Raw genomic sequence first — 12,444 nt, forward strand, 5'->3', positions numbered from 1 at the left:
ATACTGGCTGGGAATGAAATGTGGGTCGGCTGCTTGGACGGCAGCTTCGCTCAGCTCTATTCCACCAAGGCTGCGAAAGCACCAGCTGACAAATGTATCTGCAGGTACGCTGGCTGAATTTGAAAGGAAACTCTCCGCAAAATCTTGTCGTTGAGAATGCAGAACACAGACTCTTTCCAGCACTGCTTGTGGTCTATGCATGGTAGTGTTCATCATCTTTGCCTTACTCCAAAGAGGTCCATGGTTCAAAGCCGGACGACAACATGCCACAGGGGTGTTTCTGCTGCCTTTAGGAAACGCTCCTAACCAAAAGGGATGGGATCAATCTGTCCTTTGTCTATGGTGGTTTCTCGATTAGTGCATTGGAAGTTTACCCCAACAGCTGTGGCCAATGTGAGCTTTGTCAGGAATGTGGCAATTACATGACAGATCTCAATCCATTTGAGAAATTCAAAGTATCGTCCTCACTGGAAGGAGTGTTGAAGCTCAGGGGCATGCTCCAGTGCCCCTGCAGACATCCCCACACAGGCACTTTCTGGGTAAGGCCTAAGGCAGTGCCGGACGTGACCTTCGTCATCCACGGCCGGAGGGGCGAGGGCACCGGCCGGGCCGGTTAGCTCAGTTGGTTAGAGCGTGGTGCTAATAATGCCAAGGTCGCGGGTTAGATCCCCGTACTGGCCACCTCTGCTTTTGCACCGCACTGTTTACCAGCAATGGGCTTGGTCTACCAAGTGCAGGCCATTGGGATTGCTGGACATGAAGTCCAAGCTAGGAGGAGAGTAACTTTGCTCCCGATCGGCACTGTGAAGGACGCTACAAGAGCGCACGTTTCTGACTGAGGCCATCGATGGCCGCTAACTCGTGCCTGATGGAAAGTGCTCTCGTCCTATGGGGACAAACTCCCCTTTGCGGATACCTCTGACGGTCGTGTCTCCATGCCAAGGCAACACCAGCCTAGGAAAAGATCCCCATGCACCTTATCTCCGTAGAAACTAGCATTCATTTGTCGCCGCATACTGGCTGTTAGCACGATAACTTGACTGAGGTTGCACAGCACAGGCAGGACTGGGCTCGCTGCCCGCTGTGCCAAAATAGCTCAGTTGGGAGAGCGTTAGACTGAAGATCTAAAGGTCCCTGGTTCGATCCCGGGTTTCGGCAGAACGCCTGCGACATGCTTTTTCTGGCCGCCGCTGTCAAGTTGCTGGGCGGCATCAGATGTCCTTATTTCAGGGGAACTCTTGAGAACAACGCAGGCGAGAAGGTTCCGTAGTGTCATAGTTAGGACCGTGCCGTTTGAATCCAGCGATCAGGGGTCACATCTCAGTGAAACCTGCCTTTCCTTCCAACAAGCATCTTGAAGTAAGAAGGTGAAGTAACGCATCTACTTGCTAAGGAGCCTGTAGAAGATTGACATGCATGCACCTTCTCCAAAAACTCTGCTCCTACAGAAGCATGGTGGAGGGCATCCTGATCTGTTGCGTCTCCGTGTGATGTGGAAACCGCTCCATGGTACAGGGGAATACCCTTCAGTGACTGGTGAGTCCTGCCGAGTGGGTCAGTGGGACAAGTTGTCCTCCCGTCAAGGATCTCTATGCCGAAGGGGCCGCATCCCCTTCGCTCATCTCAGCTGGAAATAGGCAACGGCGCATGCTGGACAAGTTTTAGAGACCAATACACGGTATCTTTTCCCAGACGGCTGAACTGATCACCTTGACGGAATTCCAACGTTCCGACAAAACTGCTACCTCAGCTGTACTCAGACATGTAAAGGTTTGCAGTAATCCCCCACCCCCTCATGCGTTCCTCGTTAGTATAGTGGACAGTATCTCCGCCTGTCACGCGGAAGACCGGGGTTCGATTCCCCGACGGGGAGGGGCTGTTGCTTTTGCTGCCCATGCAACCTCTGCTTTCTGAAAGGAGGACGATGCACCGCTGGCTTCTGGCAAGCGTGACTGCTTGCATGAGCCGGGTGCGCGAAAGCTCACATACTGGCTGGGAATGAAATGTGGGTCGGCTGCTTGGACGGCAGCTTCGCTCAGCTCTATTCCACCAAGGCTGCGAAAGCACCAGCTGACAAATGTATCTGCAGGTACGCTGGCTGAATTTGAAAGGAAACTCTCCGCAAAATCTTGTCGTTGAGAATGCAGAACACAGACTCTTTCCAGCACTGCTTGTGGTCTATGCATGGTAGTGTTCATCATATTTGCCTTACTCCAAAGAGGTCCATGGTTCAAAGCTGGATGACAACATGCCACAGGGGTGTTTCTGCTGCCTTTAGGAAACGCTCCTAACCAAAAGGGATGGGATCAATCTGTCCTTTGTCTATGGTGGTTTCTCGATTAGTGCATTGGAAGTTTACCCCAACAGCTGTGGCCAATGTGAGCTTTGTCAGGAATGTGGCAATTAAATGACAGATCTCAATCCATTTGAGAAATTCAAAGTATCGTCCTCACTGGAAGGAGTGTTGAAGCTCAGGGGCATGCTCCAGTGCCCCTGCAGACATCCCCACACAGGCACTTTCTGGGTAAGGCCTAAGGCAGTGCCGGACGTGACTTTCGTCATCCACGGCCGGAGGGGCGAGGGCACCGGCCGGGCCGGTTAGCTCAGTTGGTTAGAGCGTGGTGCTAATAACGCCAAGGTCGCGGGTTCGATCCCCGTACTGGCCACATCTTCTTTTGCACCGCACTGTTTACCAGCAATGGGCTTGGTCTACCAAGTGCAGGCCATTGGGATTGCTGGACATGAAGTCCAAGCTAGGAGGAGAGTAACTTTGCTCCCGATCGGCACTGTGAAGGACGCTACAAGAGCGCACGTTTCTGACTGAGGCCATCGATGGCCGCTAACTCGTGCCTGATGGAAAGTGCTCTCGTCCTATGGGGACAAACTCCCCTTTGCGGATACCTCTGACGGTCGTGTCTCCATGCCAAGGCAACACCAGCCTAGGAAAAGATCCCCATGCACCTTATCTCCGTAGAAACTAGCATTCATTTGTCGCCGCATACTGGCTGTTAGCACGATAACTTGACTGAGGTTGCACAGCACAGGCAGGACTGGGCTCGCTGCCCGCTGTGCCGAAATAGCTCAGTTGGGAGAGCGTTAGACTGAAGATCTAAAGGTCCCTGGTTCGATCCCGGGTTTCGGCAGAACGCCTGCGACATGCTTTTTCTGGCCGCCGCTGTCAAGTTGCTGGGCGGCATCAGATGTCCTTATTTCAGGGGAACTCTTGAGAACAACGCAGGCGAGAAGGTTCCGTAGTGTCATAGTTAGGACCGTGCCGTTTGAATCCAGCGATCAGGGGTCACATCTCAGTGAAACCTGCCTTTCCTTCCAACAAGCATCTTGAAGTAAGAAGGTGAAGTAACGCATCTACTTGCTAAGGAGCCTGTAGAAGATTGACATGCATGCACCTTCTCCAAAAACTCTGCTCCTACAGAAGCATGGTGGAGGGCATCCTGATCTGTTGCGTCTCCGTGTGATGTGGAAACCGCTCCATGGTACAGGGGAATACCCTTCAGTGACTGGTGAGTCCTGCCGAGTGGGTCAGTGGGACAAGTTGTCCTCCCGTCAAGGATCTCTATGCCGAAGGGGCCGCATCCCCTTCGCTCATCTCAGCTGGAAATAGGCAACGGCGCATGCTGGACAAGTTTTAGAGACCAATACACGGTATCTTTTCCCAGACGGCTGAACTGATCACCTTGACGGAATTCCAACGTTCCGACAAAACTGCTACCTCAGCTGTACTCAGACATGTAAAGGTTTGCAGTATTCCCCCACCGCCTCATGCGTTCCTCGTTAGTATAGTGGACAGTATCTCCGCCTGTCACACGGAAGACCGGGGTTCGATTCCCCGACGGGGAGGGCCTGTTGCTTTTGCTGCCCATGCAACCTGTGCTTTCTGAAAGGAGGACGATGCACCGCTGGCTTCTGGCAAGCGTGACTGCTTGCATGAGCCGGGTGCGCGAAAGCTCACATACTGGCTGGGAATGAAATGTGGGTCGGCTGCTTGGACGGCAGCTTCGCTCAGCTCTATTCCACCAAGGCTGCGAAAGCACCAGCTGACAAATGTATCTGCAGGTACGCTGGCTGAATTTGAAAGAAACTCTCCGCAAAATCTTGTCGTTGAGAATGCAGAACACAGACTCTTTCCAGCACTGCTTGTGGTCTATGCATGGTAGTGTTCATCATCTTTGCCTTACTCCAAAGAGGTCCATGGTTCAAAGCTGGACGACAACATGCCACAGGGGTGTTTCTGCTGCCTTTAGGAAACGCTCCTAACCAAAAGGGATGGGATCAATCTGTCCTTTGTCTATGGTGGTTTCTCGATTAGTGCATTGGAAGTTTACCCCAACAGCTGTGGCCAATGTGAGCTTTGTCAGGAATGTGGCAATTAAATGACAGATCTCAATCCATTTGAGAAATTCAAAGTATCGTCCTCACTGGAAGGAGTGTTGAAGCTCAGGGGCATGCTCCAGTGCCCCTGCAGACATCCCCACACAGGCACTTTCTGGGTAAGGCCTAAGGCAGTGCCGGACGTGACCTTCGTCATCCACGGCCGGAGGGGGGAGGGCACCGGCTGGGCCGGTTAGCTCAGTTGGTTAGAGCGTGGTGCTAATAACGCCAAGGTCGCGGGTTTGATCCCCGTACTGGCCACATCTGCTTTTGCACCGCACTGTTTACCAGCAATGGGCTTGGTCTACCAAGTGCAGGCCATTGGGATTGCTGGACATGAAGTCCAAGCTAGGAGGAGAGTAACTTTGCTCCCGATCGGCACTGTGAAGGACGCTACAAGAGCGCACGTTTCTGACTGAGGCCATCGATGGCCGCTAACTCGTGCCTGATGGAAAGTGCTCTCGTCCTATGGGGACAAACTCCCCTTTGCGGATACCTCTGACGGTCGTGTCTCCATGCCAAGGCAACACCAGCCTAGAAAAAGATCCCCATGCACATTATCTCCGTAGAAACTAGCATTCATTTGTCGCCGCATACTGGCTGTTAGCACGATAACTTGACTGAGGTTGCACAGCACAGGCAGGACTGGGCTTGCTGCCCGCCGTGCCGAAATAGCTCAGTTGGGAGAGCGTTAGACTGAAGATCTAAAGGTCCCTGGTTCGATCCCGGGTTTCGGCAGAACGCCTGCGACCTGCTTTTTCTGGCCGCCGCTGTCAAGTTGCTGGGCGGCATCAGATGTCCTTATTTCAGGGGAACTCTTGAGAACAACGCAGGCGAGAAGGTTCCGTAGTGTCATAGTTAGGACCGTGCCGTTTGAATCCAGCGATCAGGGGTCACATCTCAGTGAAACCTGCCTTTCCTTCCAACAAGCATCTTGAAGTAAGAAGGTGAAGTAACGCATCTACTTGCTAAGGAGCCTGTAGAAGATTGACATGCATGCACCTTCTCCAAAAACTCTGCTCCTACAGAAGCATGGTGGAGGGCATCCTGATCTGTTGCGTCTCCGTGTGATGTGGAAACCGCTCCATGGTACAGGGGAATACCCTTCAGTGACTGGTGAGTCCTGCCGGGTGGGTCAGTGGGACAAGTTGTCCTCCCGTCAAGGATCTCTATGCCGAAGGGGCCGCATCCCCTTCTCTCCTCTCAGCTGGAAATAGGCAACGGCGCATGCTGGACAAGTTTTAGAGACCAATACACGGTATCTTTTCCCAGACGGCTGAACTGATCACCTTGACGGAATTCCAACGTTCCGACAAAACTGCTACCTCAGCTGTACTCAGACATGTAAAGGTTTGCAGTATTCCCCCACCGCCTCATGCGTTCCTCGTAAGTATAGTGGACAGTATCTCTGCCTGTCACGCGGAAGACTGGGGTTCGATTCCCCGACGGGGAGGGCCTGTTGCTTTTGCTGCCCATGCAACCTCTGCTTTCTGAAAGGAGGACGATGCACCGCTGGCTTCTGGCAAGCGTGACTGCTTGCATGAGCCGGGTGCGCGAAAGCTCACATACTGGCTGGGAATGAAATGTGGGTCGGCTGCTTGGACGGCAGCTTCGCTCAGCTCTATTCCACCAAGGCTGCGAAAGCACCAGCTGACAAATGTATCTGCAGGTACGCTGGCTGAATTTGAAAGGAAACTCTCCGCAAAATCTTGTCGTTGAGAATGCAGAACACAGACTCTTTCCAGCACTGCTTGTGGTCTATGCATGGTAGTGTTCATCATCTTTGCCTTACTCCAAAGAGGTCCATGGTTCAAAGCCGGACGACAACATGCCACAGGGGTGTTTCTGCTGCCTTTAGGAAACGCTCCTAACCAAAAGGGATGGGATCAATCTGTCCTTTGTCTATGGTGGTTTCTCGATTAGTGCATTGGAAGTTTACCCCAACAGCTGTGGCCAATGTGAGCTTTGTCAGGAATGTGGCAATTAAATGACAGATCTCAATCCATTTGAGAAATTCAAAGTATCGTCCTCACTGGAAGGAGTGTTGAAGCTCAGGGGCATGCTCCAGTGCCCCTGCAGACATCCCCACACAGGCACTTTCTGGGTAAGGCCTAAGGCAGTGCCGGACGTGACCTTCGTCATCCACGGCCGGAGGGGCGAGGGCACCGGCCGGGCCGGTTAGCTCAGTTGGTTAGAGCGTGGTGCTAATAACGCCAAGGTCGCGGGTTCCATCCCCGTACTGGCCACATCTGCTTTTGCACCGCACTGTTTACCAGCAATGGGCTTGGTCTACCAAGTGCAGGCCATTGGGATTGCTGGACATGAAGTCCAAGCTAGGAGGAGAGTAACTTTGCTCCCGATCGGCACTGTGAAGGACGCTACAAGAGCGCACGTTTCTGACTGAGGCCATCGATGGCCGCTAACTTGTGCCTGATGGAAAGTGCTCTCGTCCTATGGGGACAAACTCCCCTTTGCGGATACCTCTGACGGTCGTGTCTCCATGCCAAGGCAACACCAGCCTAGGAAAAGATCCCCATGCACCTTATCTCCGTAGAAACTAGCATTCATTTGTCGCCGCATACTGGCTGTTAGCACGATAACTTGACTGAGGTTGCACAGCACAGGCAGGACTGGGCTTGCTGCCCACTGTGCCGAAATAGCTCAGTTGGGAGAGCGTTAGACTGAAGATCTAAAGGTCCCTGGTTCGATCCCGGGTTTCGGCAGAACGCCTGCGATGTGCTTTTTCTGGCCGCCGCTGTCAAGTTGCTGGGCGGCATCAGATGTCCTTATTTCAGGGGAACTCTTGAGAACAACGCAGGCGAGAAGGTTCCGTAGTGTCATAGTTAGGACCGTGCCGTTTGAATCCAGCGATCAGGGGTCACATCTCAGTGAAACCTGCCTTTCCTTCCAACAAGCATCTTGAAGTAAGAAGGTGAAGTAACGCATCTACTTGCTAAGGAGCCTGTAGAAGATTGACATGCATGCACCTTCTCCAAAAACTCTGCTCCTACAGAAGCATGGTGGAGGGCATCCTGATCTGTTGCGTCTCCGTGTGATGTGGAAACCGCTCCATGGTACAGGGGAATACCCTTCAGTGACTGGTGAGTCCTGCCGAGTGGGTCAGTGGGACAAGTTGTCCTCCCGTCAAGGATCTCTATGCCGAAGGGGCCGCATCCCCTTCTCTCCTCTCAGCTGGAAATAGGCAACGGCGCATGCTGGACAAGTTTTAGAGACCAATACACGGTATCTTTTCCCAGACGGCTGAACTGATCACCTTGACGGAATTCCAACGTTCCGACAAAACTGCTACCTCAGCTGTACTCAGACATGTAAAGGTTTGCAGTATTCCCCCGCCGCCTCATGCGTTCCTCGTTAGTATAGTGGACAGTATCTCCGCCTGTCACGCGGAAGACCGGGGTTCGATTCCCCGACGGGGAGGGCCTGTTGCTTTTGCTGCCCATGCAACCTCTGCTTTCTGAAAGGAGGACGATGCACCGCTGGCTTCTGGCAAGCGTGACTGCTTGCATGAGCCGGGTGCGCGAAAGCTCACATACTGGCTGGGAATGAAATGTGGGTCGGCTGCTTGGACGGCAGCTTCGCTCAGCTCTATTCCACCAAGGCTGCGAAAGCACCAGCTGACAAATGTATCTGCAGGTACGCTGGCTGAATTTGAAAGGAAACTCTCCGCAAAATCTTGTCGTTGAGAATGCAGAACACAGACTCTTTCCAGCACTGCTTGTGGTCTATGCATGGTAGTGTTCATCATCTTTGCCTTACTCCAAAGAGGTCCATGGTTCAAAGCCGGACGACAACATGCCACAGGGGTGTTTCTGCTGCCTTTAGGAAACGCTCCTAACCAAAAGGGATGGGATCAATCTGTCCTTTGTCTATGGTGGTTTCTCGATTAGTGCATTGGAAGTTTACCCCAACAGCTGTGGCCAATGTGAGCTTTGTCAGGAATGTGGCAATTAAATGACAGATCTCAATCCATTTGAGAAATTCAAAGTATCGTCCTCACTGGAAGGAGTGTTGAAGCTCAGGGGCATGCTCCAGTGCCCCTGCAGACATCCCCACACAGGCACTTTCTGGGTAAGGCCTAAGGCAGTGCCGGACGTGACCTTCGTCATCCACGGCCGGAGGGGCGAGGGCACCGGCCGGGCCGGTTAGCTCAGTTGGTTAGAGCGTGGTGCTAATAACGCCAAGGTCGCGGGTTCGATCCCCGTACTGGCCACATCTGCTTTTGCACCTCACTGTTTACCAGCAATGGGCTTGGTCTACCAAGTGCAGGCCATTGGGATTGCTGGACATGAAGTCCAAGCTAGGAGGAGAGTAACTTTGCTCCCGATCGGCACTGTGAAGGACGCTACAAGAGCGCACGTTTCTGACTGAGGCCATCGATGGCCGCTAACTCGTGCCTGATGGAAAGTGCTCTCGTCCTATGGGGACAAACTCCCCTTTGCGGATACCTCTGACGGTCGTGTCTCCATGCCAAGGCAACACCAGCCTAGGAAAAGATCCCCATGCACCTTATCTCCGTAGAAACTAGCATTCATTTGTCGCCGCATACTGGCTGTTAGCACGATAACTTGACTGAGGTTGCACAGCACAGGCAGGACTGGGCTCGCTGCCCGCTGTGCCGAAATAGCTCAGTTGGGAGAGCGTTAGACTGAAGATCTAAAGGTCCCTGGTTCGATCCCGGGTTTCGGCAGAACGCCTGCGACATGCTTTTTCTGGCCGCCGCTGTCAAGTTGCTGGGCGGCATCAGATGTCCTTATTTCAGGGGAACTCTTGAGAACAACGCAGGCGAGAAGGTTCCGTAGTGTCATAGTTAGGACCGTGCCGTTTGAATCCAGCGATCAGGGGTCACATCTCAGTGAAACCTGCCTTTCCTTCCAACAAGCATCTTGAAGTAAGAAGGTGAAGTAACGCATCTACTTGCTAAGGAGCCTGTAGAAGATTGACATGCATGCACCTTCTCCAAAAACTCTGCTCCTACAGAAGCATGGTGGAGGGCATCCTGATCTGTTGCGTCTCCGTGTGATGTGGAAACCGCTCCATGGTACAGGGGAATACCCTTCAGTGACTGGTGAGTCCTGCCGAGTGGGTCAGTGGGACAAGTTGTCCTCCCGTCAAGGATCTCTATGCCGAAGGGGCCGCATCCCCTTCGCTCATCTCAGCTGGAAATAGGCAACGGCGCATGCTGGACAAGTTTTAGAGACCAATACACGGTATCTTTTCCCAGACGGCTGAACTGATCACCTTGACGGAATTCCAACGTTCCGACAAAACTGCTACCTCAGCTGTACTCAGACATGTAAAGGTTTGCAGTATTCCCCCACCGCCTCATGCGTTCCTCGTTAGTATAGTGGACAGTATCTCCGCCTGTCACACGGAAGACCGGGGTTCGATTCCCCGACGGGGAGGGCCTGTTGCTTTTGCTGCCCATGCAACCTGTGCTTTCTGAAAGGAGGACGATGCACCGCTGGCTTCTGGCAAGCGTGACTGCTTGCATGAGCCGGGTGCGCGAAAGCTCACATACTGGCTGGGAATGAAATGTGGGTCGGCTGCTTGGACGGCAGCTTCGCTCAGCTCTATTCCACCAAGGCTGCGAAAGCACCAGCTGACAAATGTATCTGCAGGTACGCTGGCTGAATTTGAAAGAAACTCTCCGCAAAATCTTGTCGTTGAGAATGCAGAACACAGACTCTTTCCAGCACTGCTTGTGGTCTATGCATGGTAGTGTTCATCATCTTTGCCTTACTCCAAAGAGGTCCATGGTTCAAAGCTGGACGACAACATGCCACAGGGGTGTTTCTGCTGCCTTTAGGAAACGCTCCTAACCAAAAGGGATGGGATCAATCTGTCCTTTGTCTATGGTGGTTTCTCGATTAGTGCATTGGAAGTTTACCCCAACAGCTGTGGCCAATGTGAGCTTTGTCAGGAATGTGGCAATTAAATGACAGATCTCAATCCATTTGAGAAATTCAAAGTATCGTCCTCACTGGAAGGAGTGTTGAAGCTCAGGGGCATGCTCCAGTGCCCCTGCAGACATCCCCACACAGGCACTTTCTGGGTAAGGCCTAAGGCAGTGCCGGACGTGACCTTCGTCATCCACGGCCGGAGGGGGGAGGGCACCGGCTGGGCCGGTTAGCTCAGTTGGTTAGAGCGTGGTGCTAATAACGCCAAGGTCGCGGGTTTGATCCCCGTACTGGCCACATCTGCTTTTGCACCGCACTGTTTACCAGCAATGGGCTTGGTCTACCAAGTGCAGGCCATTGGGATTGCTGGACATGAAGTCCAAGCTAGGAGGAGAGTAACTTTGCTCCCGATCGGCACTGTGAAGGACGCTACAAGAGCGCACGTTTCTGACTGAGGCCATCGATGGCCGCTAACTCGTGCCTGATGGAAAGTGCTCTCGTCCTATGGGGACAAACTCCCCTTTGCGGATACCTCTGACGGTCGTGTCTCCATGCCAAGGCAACACCAGCCTAGAAAAAGATCCCCATGCACATTATCTCCGTAGAAACTAGCATTCATTTGTCGCCGCATACTGGCTGTTAGCACGATAACTTGACTGAGGTTGCACAGCACAGGCAGGACTGGGCTTGCTGCCCGCCGTGCCGAAATAGCTCAGTTGGGAGAGCGTTAGACTGAAGATCTAAAGGTCCCTGGTTCGATCCCGGGTTTCGGCAGAACGCCTGCGACCTGCTTTTTCTGGCCGCCGCTGTCAAGTTGCTGGGCGGCATCAGATGTCCTTATTTCAGGGGAACTCTTGAGAACAACGCAGGCGAGAAGGTTCCGTAGTGTCATAGTTAGGACCGTGCCGTTTGAATCCAGCGATCAGGGGTCACATCTCAGTGAAACCTGCCTTTCCTTCCAACAAGCATCTTGAAGTAAGAAGGTGAAGTAACGCATCTACTTGCTAAGGAGCCTGTAGAAGATTGACATGCATGCACCTTCTCCAAAAACTCTGCTCCTACAGAAGCATGGTGGAGGGCATCCTGATCTGTTGCGTCTCCGTGTGATGTGGAAACCGCTCCATGGTACAGGGGAATACCCTTCAGTGACTGGTGAGTCCTGCCGGGTGGGTCAGTGGGACAAGTTGTCCTCCCGTCAAGGATCTCTATGCCGAAGGGGCCGCATCCCCTTCTCTCCTCTCAGCTGGAAATAGGCAACGGCGCATGCTGGACAAGTTTTAGAGACCAATACACGGTATCTTTTCCCAGACGGCTGAACTGATCACCTTGACGGAATTCCAACGTTCCGACAAAACTGCTACCTCAGCTGTACTCAGACATGTAAAGGTTTGCAGTATTCCCCCACCGCCTCATGCGTTCCTCGTAAGTATAGTGGACAGTATCTCTGCCTGTCACGCGGAAGACTGGGGTTCGATTCCCCGACGGGGAGGGCCTGTTGCTTTTGCTGCCCATGCAACCTCTGCTTTCTGAAAGGAGGACGATGCACCGCTGGCTTCTGGCAAGCGTGACTGCTTGCATGAGCCGGGTGCGCGAAAGCTCACATACTGGCTGGGAATGAAATGTGGGTCGGCTGCTTGGACGGCAGCTTCGCTCAGCTCTATTCCACCAAGGCTGCGAAAGCACCAGCTGACAAATGTATCTGCAGGTACGCTGGCTGAATTTGAAAGGAAACTCTCCGCAAAATCTTGTCGTTGAGAATGCAGAACACAGACTCTTTCCAGCACTGCTTGTGGTCTATGCATGGTAGTGTTCATCATCTTTGCCTTACTCCAAAGAGGTCCATGGTTCAAAGCCGGACGACAACATGCCACAGGGGTGTTTCTGCTGCCTTTAGGAAACGCTCCTAACCAAAAGGGATGGGATCAATCTGTCCTTTGTCTATGGTGGTTTCTCGATTAGTGCATTGGAAGTTTACCCCAACAGCTGTGGCCAATGTGAGCTTTGTCAGGAATGTGGCAATTAAATGACAGATCTCAATCCATTTGAGAAATTCAAAGTATCGTCCTCACTGGAAGGAGTGTTGAAGCTCAGGGGCATGCTCCAGTGCCCCTGCAGACATCCCCACACAGGCACTTTC

The 12,444-nt window shown here is 52.8% G+C and overlaps 14 non-coding genes across 14 annotated transcripts; all 14 read left to right on the plus strand.

Annotated features, from left to right (window-relative positions):
• The first annotated feature begins 607 nt into the window (after positions 1-607).
• Positions 608-681, plus strand: trnai-aau (transfer RNA isoleucine (anticodon AAU)). Its single transcript has one exon. It is a non-coding gene; the product is annotated as a tRNA-Ile (tRNA).
• Positions 682-1,085: 404 nt separating this feature from the next.
• On the plus strand, positions 1,086-1,158 carry trnaf-gaa (transfer RNA phenylalanine (anticodon GAA)). Its single transcript has one exon. It is a non-coding gene; the product is annotated as a tRNA-Phe (tRNA).
• A 643-nt stretch (positions 1,159-1,801) lies between these two features.
• trnad-guc (transfer RNA aspartic acid (anticodon GUC)) lies at positions 1,802-1,873 on the plus strand. The gene has a single exon. It is a non-coding gene; the product is annotated as a tRNA-Asp (tRNA).
• Positions 1,874-2,592: 719 nt separating this feature from the next.
• trnai-aau (transfer RNA isoleucine (anticodon AAU)) lies at positions 2,593-2,666 on the plus strand. The gene has a single exon. It is a non-coding gene; the product is annotated as a tRNA-Ile (tRNA).
• A 404-nt stretch (positions 2,667-3,070) lies between these two features.
• On the plus strand, positions 3,071-3,143 carry trnaf-gaa (transfer RNA phenylalanine (anticodon GAA)). The gene has a single exon. It is a non-coding gene; the product is annotated as a tRNA-Phe (tRNA).
• A 1,433-nt stretch (positions 3,144-4,576) lies between these two features.
• Positions 4,577-4,650, plus strand: trnai-aau (transfer RNA isoleucine (anticodon AAU)). Its single transcript has one exon. It is a non-coding gene; the product is annotated as a tRNA-Ile (tRNA).
• A 404-nt stretch (positions 4,651-5,054) lies between these two features.
• On the plus strand, positions 5,055-5,127 carry trnaf-gaa (transfer RNA phenylalanine (anticodon GAA)). Its single transcript has one exon. It is a non-coding gene; the product is annotated as a tRNA-Phe (tRNA).
• Positions 5,128-6,561: 1,434 nt separating this feature from the next.
• On the plus strand, positions 6,562-6,635 carry trnai-aau (transfer RNA isoleucine (anticodon AAU)). The gene has a single exon. It is a non-coding gene; the product is annotated as a tRNA-Ile (tRNA).
• A 404-nt stretch (positions 6,636-7,039) lies between these two features.
• On the plus strand, positions 7,040-7,112 carry trnaf-gaa (transfer RNA phenylalanine (anticodon GAA)). Its single transcript has one exon. It is a non-coding gene; the product is annotated as a tRNA-Phe (tRNA).
• Positions 7,113-7,755: 643 nt separating this feature from the next.
• trnad-guc (transfer RNA aspartic acid (anticodon GUC)) lies at positions 7,756-7,827 on the plus strand. Its single transcript has one exon. It is a non-coding gene; the product is annotated as a tRNA-Asp (tRNA).
• A 719-nt stretch (positions 7,828-8,546) lies between these two features.
• Positions 8,547-8,620, plus strand: trnai-aau (transfer RNA isoleucine (anticodon AAU)). The gene has a single exon. It is a non-coding gene; the product is annotated as a tRNA-Ile (tRNA).
• Positions 8,621-9,024: 404 nt separating this feature from the next.
• trnaf-gaa (transfer RNA phenylalanine (anticodon GAA)) lies at positions 9,025-9,097 on the plus strand. Its single transcript has one exon. It is a non-coding gene; the product is annotated as a tRNA-Phe (tRNA).
• A 1,433-nt stretch (positions 9,098-10,530) lies between these two features.
• Positions 10,531-10,604, plus strand: trnai-aau (transfer RNA isoleucine (anticodon AAU)). The gene has a single exon. It is a non-coding gene; the product is annotated as a tRNA-Ile (tRNA).
• A 404-nt stretch (positions 10,605-11,008) lies between these two features.
• On the plus strand, positions 11,009-11,081 carry trnaf-gaa (transfer RNA phenylalanine (anticodon GAA)). The gene has a single exon. It is a non-coding gene; the product is annotated as a tRNA-Phe (tRNA).
• Positions 11,082-12,444: the final 1,363 nt, after the last annotated feature.

The sequence above is a fragment of the Salminus brasiliensis genome, chromosome 22 (assembly GCF_030463535.1).
Source record: "Salminus brasiliensis chromosome 22, fSalBra1.hap2, whole genome shotgun sequence".
Taxonomy (NCBI): domain Eukaryota; kingdom Metazoa; phylum Chordata; class Actinopteri; order Characiformes; family Bryconidae; genus Salminus; species Salminus brasiliensis.